The sequence below is a fragment of the Choloepus didactylus genome, chromosome 20, assembly GCF_015220235.1.
Source record: "Choloepus didactylus isolate mChoDid1 chromosome 20, mChoDid1.pri, whole genome shotgun sequence".
NCBI lineage: Eukaryota > Metazoa > Chordata > Mammalia > Pilosa > Megalonychidae > Choloepus > Choloepus didactylus.
Window position 1 is genome coordinate 47,901,071 of NC_051326.1, and position 13,809 is coordinate 47,914,879.

The following is a 13,809-nucleotide window of genomic DNA, read 5'->3' on the forward strand; positions in this document are numbered from 1 at the left end:
TTACTAACTTAACCCATTCTATTTCTCTTAACTAATTACTTTCTCTGCAAATTCCAAGCTTCTTTTTTTCATTCTTTGAAATTCTCATTTCTTTCTTGGTCCACACATGCCTCCAAACACAGTAAGAACATTTCTGCTTGTATGACTTGATGTCATTCTTCTAACCCATCATGTCCAAATACCCCCTCACTGCCTGGATGAATTCTATGTATCCTTTCATGGTCAATATACATACTTTCTTTGCTTTCTCTATTTTGTGTCTTCTTCCCCTTAATTACCAAAATTTACTCTTCAGCAGTTATCATACACTGTCCCTCATTATTACCATTTATCTTATATGTGAACACCTAATATCAAACTTTTGATAATGTTCTTGATTGCTAATGCTGCTGGAATGCAAAACACCAGAAATGGATTGGCTTTTATAAAAGAAGGTTTATTTGGTTACACAGTTCAGTCTTAAGGCCATAACGTGTCCAAGGTAATGCATCAGCAATTGGATATCTTCACTGGAGGATGGCCAGTGGTGTCCGGAAAACCTCTGTTAGCTGGAAAGGCACGTGGCTGGCGTCTGCTCTGGAGTTCTGCTTTCAAAATGGCTTTCTCCCAGGATGTTCCTCTCTAGGCTTCAGCTCCTCAAAAATGTCACTCTTAGCTGCTCTTGGGTGTTTGTCCTCTCTTAGCTTCTCCAGAGCAAAAGTCTGCTTTCAAAGGCCATCTCCAAAATGTCTCTGTAAGCTGAAGCTCCTCTCTCACTTCCAGTGCATTCTTCAAAGTGTCCCTCTTGGCTATGGCAAGCTCGCTCCTTCTGTCTGAGCTTATATGGTGCTCTAGTAAACTAATCAAGGCCCACACTGAATGGGTGGGGCCACACCTCCATGGAAATTATCAAACCAAAGGTCTTGTCCACAGTTGATTGAATCACATCTCCATGGAAACACCCAAAGGATTACAAAATCTAATCAACACTAATATGTCTGCCCACACAAGACTGCATCAAAGATAATGGTGTTTTGGGGGATGTAATACATCCAACCGGCACAGATAATAAATTCATTGAAACAGAATTAATATTAATTTTATTTATATCATCATCACTAAAGTATTTAATGCATTCTCTTTTCTTTCATTCTCCAAAGAACACCTACACAGGTAGAATTACTGACACCACTAAATGACAAAGAAATTGAGTCACAGAGATACTATTTGACTGTCCAATATTACACAGCTTGGTAGAGTTCAGAGTCAAACTCAGGTTCTCTTACCACAGATTTCATGCGATTTCCACTGATCCCAACTGCTTCCCTCAGTACTTGCCAGGGTGTCTTGTACAGAGTAATAAGTCAGCAAAAATCTGTTCACTGTGTAAATTTTTCTCCAAATTTCCTGTTTTTGAAGCTGACCTGCATGAGTATGATACATTTGCCAAGGGTCAATTCTGAAAAAATTGATTGCAGGTAATTAGTTCTCACTACTGGAGATTAGAAAAGGTCCAAAGGAATTAACCCAAAATGGAGATGCACAAATTTGGATTAATTGAAGAGATGATGAGGTAATTTTCCAAGGCTTCTTTGTCCCACAGATGTAGAGCTCCCATGATTGACTTGGGCCATCCTTTTTCAACATTTACTTAGTTAATTCTACCAGGCTGTTTCCTTCCTTTTGCTGATGCTGTTCCCTTCTAATCTTGAAGTACTTTCTGCAACAAACATCTTCAACCCCAACCCAATCTCTACTTGGTCTGGCTCAGAACATTTCACTAACCTCTTCATCCCCTTTCCTACCATGTGCCACAAGGGGAAATGCAGGTAGGTAGGTCTTCAATTATGATGTTGGATTTACTAACATACATTTACTAATAACTAATCTTGATGACATGCTTAACTATATACCAGCACTATGCTAAATAATATCCTTATATAGCATTACCTCATTTACTTTTCATAGGGATTCTAAGAGAAGGTCCTCTCATTATTCCCATTTTCCAGATGAATAAACCAAGATTCAAAGCTCAAAGCACTCTGATATCAGAAAATTTGCATTTTATCACCGCCTCTTCTCTAATTCTGGCTCCTCAACTTCTCTATCTCTCTAGGGATTAAAACAGAGACTAGAATATAGTAATCACATGAAAATGTTGACGGAGTAAGTGCTAAATGCAACAAAAAGTGATTTCCCAAGGATATGGGATAAAAAATGGATAGTGAGAGAAACTAAGATGGCGGCTAGCTGAGACAGGGTGAAAAAACGCTGCCGTGAAAAACAACTAGCTAAAAAACCAGAAAATGACCCAGAATACCAGTTACAGCGATGTGCCAGCTGGACGAGGGCTCCTAGCTCCAGAGGGGCCGTATACTTGGTGAAACTGGGAGTCAGCATTCTGAAACGAGTGAGTAAGCTGGCTGGAAGACCCGCAGCCATGCGGTGGTCTGGGGAAGCCTGGGTTCAGCATTTGGAGACTGGCTGGCCCTTTTAGAAAAAAAAAAAAGGGAAAAACCCAGGAGCAGCTACAGCTGCGATTGTGGGAACCACGCAGTAAAACACAGCAAGAGGGGGCTGGGCCGGCCTCTCAGTGGCTGGCCGGGAAGATAGCCCGCTGCAGATACCCTTGGGTCTGGGGGAACGGAGGGGAGAGCCGGAAGCAGAGGGAAACCCCGCAGCTAGCAGCTGGCTCCCCGGAGGGCTGGAAAAACTCCTGCCCGGGGCTGTGCCCGCAGCCCAGAGCCCCGCCAGTTGTCCCGGAGCTGAGAAGGAGGAACTGTGCGAGAAGGAGGGGGCTGAGATGCCCCGTTCGGCCATTTTTGCTTCAGGCTGAGAGTGCGCCACTGCACAGCCCAGCGGCCCGGGGCTTCCCTTGAGCGACGGTGTGCACTGGTGACGTAGCACGGCATTCCCTCCTTGAGCTCCTGGAGGATCACGGCTGGGAGGGGGGACCCACTCGGAGAACCAAGGGACTCTACGCCAAGTCCGGTTGTTTGTGGATCAGCGAGAGAGAGGGTCTGGGGCTGAACTGAAATGAAGGCTTAGACCTTTGTGGTGGCCTTCAATCTCTGGGATCCTGGGGGATCTGAACATTAAAACGGCCCTTCCTCCCTGGCCACCTGTACACACGCCCCACATTCAGGGCAGACGGCTCCAGCAACACACCCAAACTGAGTTCTCCAACTGAATCCACAAGAATCATTTCCCCACACACTACAGGAACAAGGTTGAGAACTGACTTGAGGGATATAGGTGACTCTCAGGCGCCATCTGATGGTTAGTTAGAGAAAGTGTACATCACCAAACTGTGTTTCTGAAAAATTAGATCGATATCCTTTTTTATTTTTTTAACAACTTGAAAGAACCCTATCAAGCAAAACAAATGCCAAGAGGCCAAAATGAACAGAAAATCTTAATGCATATGATAAAACCAGAAGATATGGAGAATCCAACTCCAAACACACAAATAAAAATATCAGAAGATACACAGTACCTTGCAAAATTAATCAAAGAACTACAATCGAGGAACGAAAACATGGCAAAGGATTTAAAGGACATCAAGAAGACCATGGCCCAGGATATAAGTGACATAAAGAAGACCCTAGAAGAGCATAAAGAAGACACTGCAAGAGTAAGTTAAAAAATAGAAGATCTTATGGAAATAAAAGAAACTGTTGGCCAAATTGAAAAGACTCTGGATACTCACCATACAAGACTAGAGGAGGCTGAACAACATCTCAGTGTCCTAGAAGCCCACAGAACAGAAAATGAAAGAACAAAAGAAAGAATGGGGAAAAAAAATTGAAAAAATCAAAATGGATCTCAGGGATACAATAGATAAAATAAAATGTCCAAACTTAAGACTCATTGGTGTCCCAGAAGGGGAAGAGAAGGATAAAGGTCTAGAAAGAGTATTCAAAGAAATTGTTGGGGAAAACTTCCCCAAAATACACAAAGCATAAATGCCCAGTGAACTCCAAATAGAATAAATCCAAATAAACCCACTCCAAGACATATTCTGATCAGACTGTCAAATACTGAAGAGAAGGAGCAAGTTCTGAAAGCAAGAGAAAAGCAATTCACCACATACAAAGGAAACAACATAAGACTAAGTAGTGACTACTCAGCGGCCACCATGGAGGTGAGAAGGCAGTGGCATAACATATTTAAAATTCTGAGAGAGAAAAATTTCCAACCAAGAATACTTTGTCCAGCAAAACTCTCCTTCAAATTTGAGGGAGAGCTTAAATTTTTCACAGACAAACAAATGCTGAGAGACTTTGCCGATGAAAGACCTGCCCTACTTCAGATTCTGAGGGGAGCCCTGCTGGCGGAGAGACAGGGAAAGGAGGAAGAGATATAGAGAATTTTAACAGACATATATAGTACCTTACATCCCAAAGCACCAGGACACTCATTTTTCTCTAGTGATCACAGATCTTTCTCCAGAAGGGAACATAAGCTGGGACATAAAACAAGCCTCAATAAATTAAAAAAAAATTTTTTTTTTGAATATACTCAAAGCACATTCTCCAACCACAATGGAATACAAATAGAAGTCAATAATTTTTGAACTGTAACTCCACTATTTACTTCCTACAGGATATAAAATACACAAATTCTAAGGACAAATCAAAGGTTTTGAACTCAATCTAAAATATGTAATTTTAGACAACTATATAAAGGTGGGGGAATGAAGGAGTATAGGAACATAGTTCATGTGTCCTATTGAAGTGAAGGTGGTATCAAAGAAAAACAAGATTGATATGGATTTAAGAGGTTAATTTTAAGCCCCACAGTAAACACAAAGAAATTATCAGAGAATATAACCATAGAGATGAAAAGTAGAGTTTGGGTTAAGAGAAATGGGGAAAGGGGCAATGGGGAGTTAAGAAATGAGTGTAGGGTTGCTGTTTGAGTTGAAGGGAAATTTCTAGTAATGGATGGTGGGAAAGAGCATTACAACATTCTAAATGTGATTAATCCCACTAATGAAAGGCTAGGGAGGGGGTGGAATGGGAAGATTTAGGTTGTATATGTTTCCACAACTGAAAAAAAAAAAAAAAAAAAGACAGTCTAACTAGATGACAATTGAATGCTAAGGATGAACTTGGATGGGATTGGAGGATAGGATAGAGGACAGGTGGTACAAAGGGACACAGTTGAGACAAAAGGAAAAGGAAATATAGAATGTAAGCTTTGTAACATTGTTGAATCTCTTATACTTAGCCATGCTTAATGAGATTGCATGAAAGAATGTTCTTGTTCATGGGAAGTGTATACGTGAATTATAGTGTATGTTCAAGGATGTGTGCAGCTAACTCTCATATATTCAGAAGACAGAGCAATAGATGATGGATGATAGATAGGGAACGAGGGAGGGAAAGAAATAGTGATGTGATAGCATATTAAAGTTGGTGGATTGAGCTATCGGGGAGAGGGGTCAAAGTATGATGGAATTCTGTGTATGGGGCTAGTATTGTTTTTGCAACTGTTCATATAACTTTGAATTTACTTCAAAATAAAAAAAAATGGATAGTAAGGCCCATTCTAATTCCCTCTTTACCTAGTTAATGATGAGAGAAGTGTCAATCAAAAGAAATAATCAGTATTTCTTCTGTGATTATTGCAACAATCTAGTTAACCACAGCAAAATGTTTATATTGTTCTTATATATGAACAAATAATTTTTATGTAGCAAGAGAATTATATAATGGGGGTGTACAAAGATGTAAACTCTGTATTGGTCATTGCTCTCTTGGAGCTTTCCCCTGACTGCGAGCATTGCACGTACCAGACTTTAGATTATCAAGAAAATGTTGAGGGACGTGTGTGATTGGCCTTTACAGGTGAGGTTCTGAGCCCAGGCACAGAGGATCTGTTGGTGCCTGAGGGATGCTTCCCCCTCAGGACTACTTACTCTAGGCCCTAAAGTTGAGTTGCTAGGATTCCACAACGGAGCCATGCCCATTTCTCAGAGTAAACATGCATATGTGCACACATGCAAAAACAGACACATCCTACACATAACTGTACAATTTCCTGTTGTTTCTCATCATTCAAAATAATACCACAATACTTTAACTGCTTTAGAATCCATTCCAGTTAGAAGAGATGCCCATAAAAAACCTCTAACTTGCCCAGTCCAGAGGCATCCAAGGGATTTTCCAGAGAGCACCGATCTGGAGAGCTTCTCCTCGTGCTCCACACCAACACTGAGAAGCCAGAGGGTGATATGGGACCACGGGGAAATTATGCCCCAGAAAATAATCCTGAAAGACAAATGGATTATATCTCCCCATTGCCACTTCTAACCCCCAAGTCCAGGACACTCTGAACCTAAATTAATACCATCCAAACTCATTTCCTGGCTGCCTGGTTTGCTACCTTATAATCCATTCTCCAAAAAGCAGCCAGGATTCTTTTTGTTTGTTTGGTTTTGTTTTTATTAAAACCATTTCCATTGGACTTAATATAATAGTCAACTTCTTTACCCCAACTTCCAAAACCCTCTTTGGTCTGGTCTATTTTCCTTCCCAACCTCTTCATGTTTTACTTTCCCTCTTTCATGTCATTCTCCAGTCACAACTTCCTTTATTTATTTATTTTTTTGAGCCTTAAAAAAACACCAAATTTGTTTCTTTCTTAGGTATGTGAATTAGCTGTTTCATTAGCCTAGAATGTCCTTTTCGCTGATTGCCAGATGACCATATCCTAGTCAGTCAGTTTTCAGTTATAATGTCAATCTTCAGGTTTTAGAGGATCTCCTCACTCTAATCCCTAAGCAACTACCAATCACCCTCTATCATTTTTCTCTATTTTAACTTTCTGTGTTGTGCTTACCATGGGTTTTTTTTGTTTCGGTTTTTTGTTTTTGTTTTTGTTTTTGTTTTTTTCTTTCTTTGTTTTAATCGTGCATCTCCCTCATCTAGACTTAAGCTACAGAACAGGAACCTTGTCATTGTTTTCACTGCAGTATCCACGGTGCTTAGTACAGTATTTGGCATATAGTAGGTATTTGATAAATGTTCATTGAATGAATGAGTGAACAGCCTACAGTCAGCCCTTAAATATGGGAAGAAAGTAAGAGGACATTTTGATCCTTATTTCTGTCCCTGATGTCTGTATATTGCTTATACTTCACAAAATGATTTTTATCTTGAGTGTCAGCAGGGGCCACCCCACCAAGTATTGATATCCCTATTCCACAACTGAGGAAACAGAAGCTGAGGGATTTGAAGCGCCAGAACCTGGAGGTGCTTTCAGTTCTGTGGATGACAAAGTTCTTGTTCTTTCCTCAATACTACAGCAGCTTCCTTTGCTGAAATTCTCAGTAAGTTTAAACTGTTTGAAACTACTGCTTCAAAGTGCTTCACTTTTTAAAGTAGAATTCATTATTTTGAGTAGTATTATTACAGAAAAAAAAAAAAAAAACTGTAGTCGCCTTCTTATCCTCTCTTTAGAAACTCCACTTAACAGAAAACAAATCTTGTAATGAAGGAATTTGAAACTTGTTTTTAGCTGCAGTTTGACCTTTTTGGGGGGTGCAGGGGAGGTTTAAAATTGTTAAGGATATCTGGAATGCAGTCTGTGTTGGGCTGCTAGTTCATTACACAGAACACATATGTAAGGGGTCACCTCAGTGTCCTGCTGGGTAGGTGAAAAATGTTGTCCCAGTTGTTTAGATTCTGGACAGGTGCACCTCAAGAAGTTTCAGAAGCTCTCACTTATGTCCAAAAACAAAATTTCCCTCAATAATCTAACAAAGATTAATTGCTGCAGATATTTTTTTAATATGTCCATTTGTACCATGCTTCTTCACTTCATCTTAAGTGCCATTTTTAAAATTCTGAATGAAGTACTCAAAGTATTTTATTTCTAGCTAAAATACTCAAGTGAAAAGGGGGAACATGTTAATTACACAGGGCAAAACATTGACTACTACTGGCTCATCAAATCCTTAATATATCTTGTGGTTATTACTTGGCTCTTCTTCACAAAGACACCAAGAAATTCAGTAGAATGGTTAAAGCAAGAATGACAATTTTTCTTAAACTCCAGAACAAAAAAAATGGGAAGGCTGTGGAGCCAAATAAAACATAAAAGTGAAATGTCAGAACTTTGCAAAATGTCTTGAGCATTATTACAGTATTACAAAAAGGGAAATCATAATTCTTTCACTGAGACAAATTTCATGCTAACGTATAACATCCCAAATGCAGGGATCACAAGCCTATTAAAGAGAGAGGGCTAATATTTAGTAATTGTGTTACAAGTGCCAGCTTCTGTATTAAGCATTCCAGGTATATGATTTCATTAAATCCTCTAACTATCCTTAGCAGAAAGTATTATACTCATTATATGATGGGAGATATTGAGGCTTAATGTGGCTAATAAGTGTTTTAAAGTCAATATATCATGAATCCTGAACTTGAAGACAGTTCTGTCTGAATCTGAAACTTACATTCTTTTTACAATTTTATGCTACAATTTGTGGGAAAGATAATAAAACCCTTTCCCACATATTGTACTGGAAAGTGTTCTTTACTATATATACTATGGAAACACTTTCAACTCACTATGCTAAATATATATATATATATATGTACATATATATGTACACACACACACACACACACACATATATATAAAGACCGACATGTTTGTTTCAAATTCATGTCAGTTTGAATATTTGGCTAATAATTTAGCCCTAGCCAATAAATGCCCTACTAATTTGCTTTTGTTACAGAGAAGTTTAGACTCCAGGTAATTTTCAATTGACAGAATGGTGATAAAGGAACTTCCTCCACTCACCACATCAAAGTCAAGTTAAATCTATAGGAGTGTCATATCTCATAGGGAGTTTGTGGGCAAGAAAGAAAGAGGTTCCATATAATGGTAAGCTCCAGATGAGATGTTAAATGGGATTCATACAGGAAACTCTATGAGTCAGAAATCAGAATGCACACCTTTTTTCGACTCAATACCAAGTGGCTGTGATTGTCAGGGCTTACTACTTTTGATTGCCGTTTTTGAAAAATGTGTGTACATCACCAGGTCATAGCACTTATGTACACATTGCAAAATATTTCCTTGGTATGAAAAGGTCAACTAAAGACAAGTTGATGTAGCCAGGTGGGCAGAGAACAAATCAATACTAAACATTTTCCCAAAGTGCTTCCTGTGACTGCACTCAAATTTCAGTGCTTCATCCTGTGTACCCAAGCAAGTCCTCTCACTCAGGCTTCTCTAGATGTTGATCACATCAGAAAGCAGCAACTCTGCTCAGTGACAGATGCCTTTTTTTCTGTCCTAGGTCTTTTAAAGCACTGATGCTGGAAATTTCTTTCTAAATTAAAAGGAATTTTAAACATTGAAGTATTTGGCCCCTTATTTAATTAAGAGTTCCACTGAGTCATTTTGTGGATTCGACATACATCAATGGATATCTGGCTATCCAAATTCTCTGTTTACCATCCTGTATTATTTTCAACTTAACGTTTACATTTTTTGAAGTTATATTTATTTGTATAATTGATTATTGTTTTTATTTTTACCATAGAACATAAACTCTAGGACATTTGGGCCCTTACCTGTTTTGTTTATCAACTGTCAATACTTAGCATAGTATCCGGCAGGTAAAAGTTGCTCTGTAAATCTTTGCTGAATCAATTGATTAGTTAATTAATTAGCAGTTGTTTGGAAGTCAGAACTTAATTTCCCAGAGAGCCCAAAGTTATAATTTTATCCACCTAAGTCCACAAAAGACTATTGAATTCATAATGGAACTAACATAAAATTAATGTTTAATGTGATTTGGAACAATGCTTTGCTTTAATCAGACTGAAAAACGAAATAACTGTAACAGCGTGTCTCACAAAAGAATTGACAGCAGGGTCTCGAATAGATATTTGCACAAGACGTTCATAGCAGCATTATTGAAACTGCCAAAAGATGGAAGCAACCCAAGGGTCCATCAACCAAGGAATGGATAAATAAAATCTGCTATATACATACAAAGGAATATTACTCAGCGTAAAAAGGAATGAAGAGGCCGGTGGTAAGGCCTGGCGGGAGCTGACCTGAGGGGAGGTGGGTCGCGGCAGGAGGCGTCCGCGGCCGCTAAGAGCCGCGGGGCGAACGGACCCGGCCACCAGGAGCCGCCACGCGCCCGGGGCACGCAGGGGGCGACGGCCGCAGAGCCGGCGCGCCCAGGGCGACCGCCACTCCGCAGAAGGAGCGCGCTGCGTCACCTCTTGCCGGCGGGTGAGCCTCCCCGGGCCTGCTTCCCGACTCCCCCGCCCTCCCGGGTCTGCTTGGGCCCCCGCTCCAGCCTCCCCCCCACCACGTCCCGCTTGGTTTCCCGGCCCTCCCGGGCGAGTCGCCGGCTCCCGGAGGAGGAGACGGTCCCCGCGTCAGGTGGAGGGTGTTCGTCTCCCCCTACCCCTCCGGGCAGAGTCCCGGGATGCGGATTTTATTCCGCGGGGGTGACGCCCCTGACGCCCCTCCTTTCCGCGTCGTCGGCTTTTTCTCTCTTTGAGCACTTAGCGGCTGAGGTGAGTGAGCGCCACTCGAGCTGCTTCCGCCTCGCCACAGCGGCCCGCTCCGCCCCGCCTCCTCCCAGCCCGCGGCCCAGGCCGCCCGGAACTTACCGCACTTCCGTCTGGATTCTTCTCCGTGGCCCTTTCCCGTCCAGCGTTTTCAGAGCCCTGGACTGCCTTGGTGGTGCTCTGTTTCACCCAGGAGTTCTTCAGGGTAGACCGGGAGCTAATTCAGTCAGAAGGGCTGCGGGAGTTGCTCATGGACAGTGACTTGGCCAGCAACATGCTGGAGGGGTTAAGGGACCGCGGAAGAATGCGATGAGGAGGTCAGGAAGATGTGGGGCGCAGTTGGTGCTCTTTTCCCTTGTCCACTGGAAGTCATTAAGACCATGTTGCGATCGTCACGTTTAGGTTCTCGAGCAGTCTGCACTATCTGCAGGTCCATCTGGAGACCATTAGTGGAGCTGGGATGGTGAGACCAACCTCCATGATACCTGGGCTCTTACAGGTTCTGAAGTCCATCTTGGAAAAGGAGACACCAAAGGAACGTTTTAGAGGCTTGGGCCCAAATTTGGCTGGAGTTGCTCCATTTAGGGCTGTATACTTTGTATTTTACCCCAAAGCCAAAGAGCAATTTAACGGCATTTTCGTGCTTAATAGCAATGTTGTGCATATTTTCTCAGCTGGCTCTGCAGCCTTTATCCCACGTTCTTTAATGTATGCTATATGGGTGGTTGAAGCCTGGATGCAGCTAGAACTGAGAGTGAGAGGCTCCAAGCAGATGAATACACTCCAGTGTGCTATGTTTACCAGACAGAAGGCATTTGTGGTTTCTGCAAAGGATTAACTGCCAACTATGCTGGGATTTCAGGAAATATCATCTGTTCTGCTATTTGTGAAAGTTTAAAGAAGTATCAGAAAGAAGGTCCATTTGCCTCTTCTACAAATGGAACTGAGAAAAAAATCAACATTTTTTTTTTGGACTCACAGAAGCTGCTGCAGTTTCCAAGGGATGTATGTGGCTCCTGTATCGCTTATCCACACAAAGTCGTAAGGATGTGGTTCCAGTTCTATGAGAAAGGCACCAAGAACAAGCCTTTGATCCAGACTGGTTGTCCGGTGTTTCTGGAAGAAGGTTATCTTGCTTTTATAAAGGTCTCTTTTCCCAGCTCATCAGGCAGATTCTGAAAACTGCCACTGTATTGTCTACTGATACAATGTATTGTGTACTGATTAGAAGACCATATTCAAGTGACAGGCCAGAAAAATTGTGCTCTAGAAGAATAAAACTGAAAAACTCTAGAGAACTTTTTTTCCATTGATGTTTATAATGTTTGAGAATGAAACAGAAAAGATCATAAAAATGTCTGGCTCATATCACCTGTTGGACATTTCCTTTTGGATTCATGCTTTCTGGAAGGTTTTAGTTCATTAACATTAATAGTTAATTACAACGTTTTTTTTTTTTGTAATAAGAGGATTCAGGATTAAGCAGTAACTAAATTAAATCTTGCTATTTAACTTGAGTATAAAAAAAAAGGAAGAAGTCCTGATACATGTGATAACATGGATGAACCAGGAAGACATCATGTTGAGTGAAAAAACACACACAAAAGGACAAATATTGTATAATCACACCAATTAGAAATAGTTAGAATAAGCAAACTCGCAGAGTCAGAATCTAGAATATAGGTCACTAGGGGATGGTGTGAGGATAGGGAATGGAAAGTTGATGCTTAAATTCTCAAGTTTCAATTTGGGTTGATGGAAAAGTTTTGGTAATGGATGGTGATGACAGCAGCACAACATTTTGAATGTAATTAACAGCACTGAAATATATATCTGAATGTGATTGAAAGGAGAAATGTTAGATAGCATATATTAAAAGGAGAAATGTTAGGTAGCATATATGATAACAGAATAATTTAAAAAAATTAAAAATCCATAGAACTATACTACACAGACAGTGAACCCTAAGGTAAACGATGGACTATAGTTAGTACAGTTATAAAAATGTGCTATCATCAATTGTAACAAATGTTCCACACCAATGCTAGGTGTTAATAATAGGGTAGGATATGAGAATCCTGATTTTATGCATGACTGTTCTGTAAACCCACAACCTCTCTAGTAAAGAAAAACTTTTTTGAAAAATTAAAAAAAAAAAAAAGAACATATTAACTCATAAAACACACCTTCTAGGGTTCCTGTGAGGTTCCCCTGCTGCCACTAACTCAGGTTCTATGAGTGGGTGTTCATAACTATGTTATCCTTCCATTAAACATGCTTCAAAAATCTTAATTTCTACTATTTTTTTTATCCTGGGATATACTTCCTAGAGTTCTATAGGTGCTTTTGCCTGCTGTTAAGTTAGATATGAAGGATAGAGTGGCAAACTGTAACAATAGAAACAATATCTACTAAAGAAAAATAAAGATCCTTGAATAAATCAAAGTGTAGAGATAACCCAACTATCTCTAGATATGTAAAGAAACATTGATTTTCATAAAAATTTTTAGAGTGATTTATAGTGATTACATTTTTGATGAAGAAAATGACTTATTTGTATTTTAATAAGAGGGAAATTTTTATCCTCTATACTGATTTACCATTTTTAACATTTTACTCCCATAGCAGTGTATTCTGATTAGAATAAAATAAGCAGATATAGGCTACTATTTCTATAAATTTTTGTCCCTCCAAAACAAATGCTTTTTATTCACCCCAAATACTGAATTCCTTCTGCCATCAGTGCCAGTATCTTCATATGAGAGAATATTTCTGCAAAGTATGTTCTATCTTTTAAAAATCTGTAGAATCCACATATTATATGTTAATCTCTTCAATTAATTTTAACCAATTTATGTATTCAATTATTACACTGAAAATTATTTCCTGTGACTTGTTTCCTGTGATCTTCTTTAGAAACAGGATTATTTCTGAATTCACAAAAATATTCCTACCTATGGTTTATGGTTTCAGAGGATTCAATAATTTTCCTCATGCTAATGCAAGAGTTCAAGTTCAAGATTGGCTACTAAAATGCTATGAGCATATTTAAACATAGTTTGGAAATTTGGCTTAGTGTTTCCTCTAATTTGCAAGAATACTCATATTTAGAGGTATATGCAGGTTTAAGGACATAGAATAGATTTCAAACTGACTACTTGAATTGAGAGAGTAGTGTCAACTAGAAATATTTTAAGCTACAAGTTACAGAAAACTTAAATGAGAGTGGTTTTAACAAACAAATAGGAATTTATTTCCCTCTCAGAACAAGAATTCT

At 39.8% G+C, this 13,809-nt stretch overlaps 1 pseudogene; it reads left to right on the forward strand.

The window, feature by feature from the left end:
- The first annotated feature begins 10,241 nt into the window (after window positions 1-10,241).
- Window positions 10,242-12,398, forward strand: LOC119516667 (annotated as a pseudogene).
- Window positions 12,399-13,809: the final 1,411 nt, after the last annotated feature.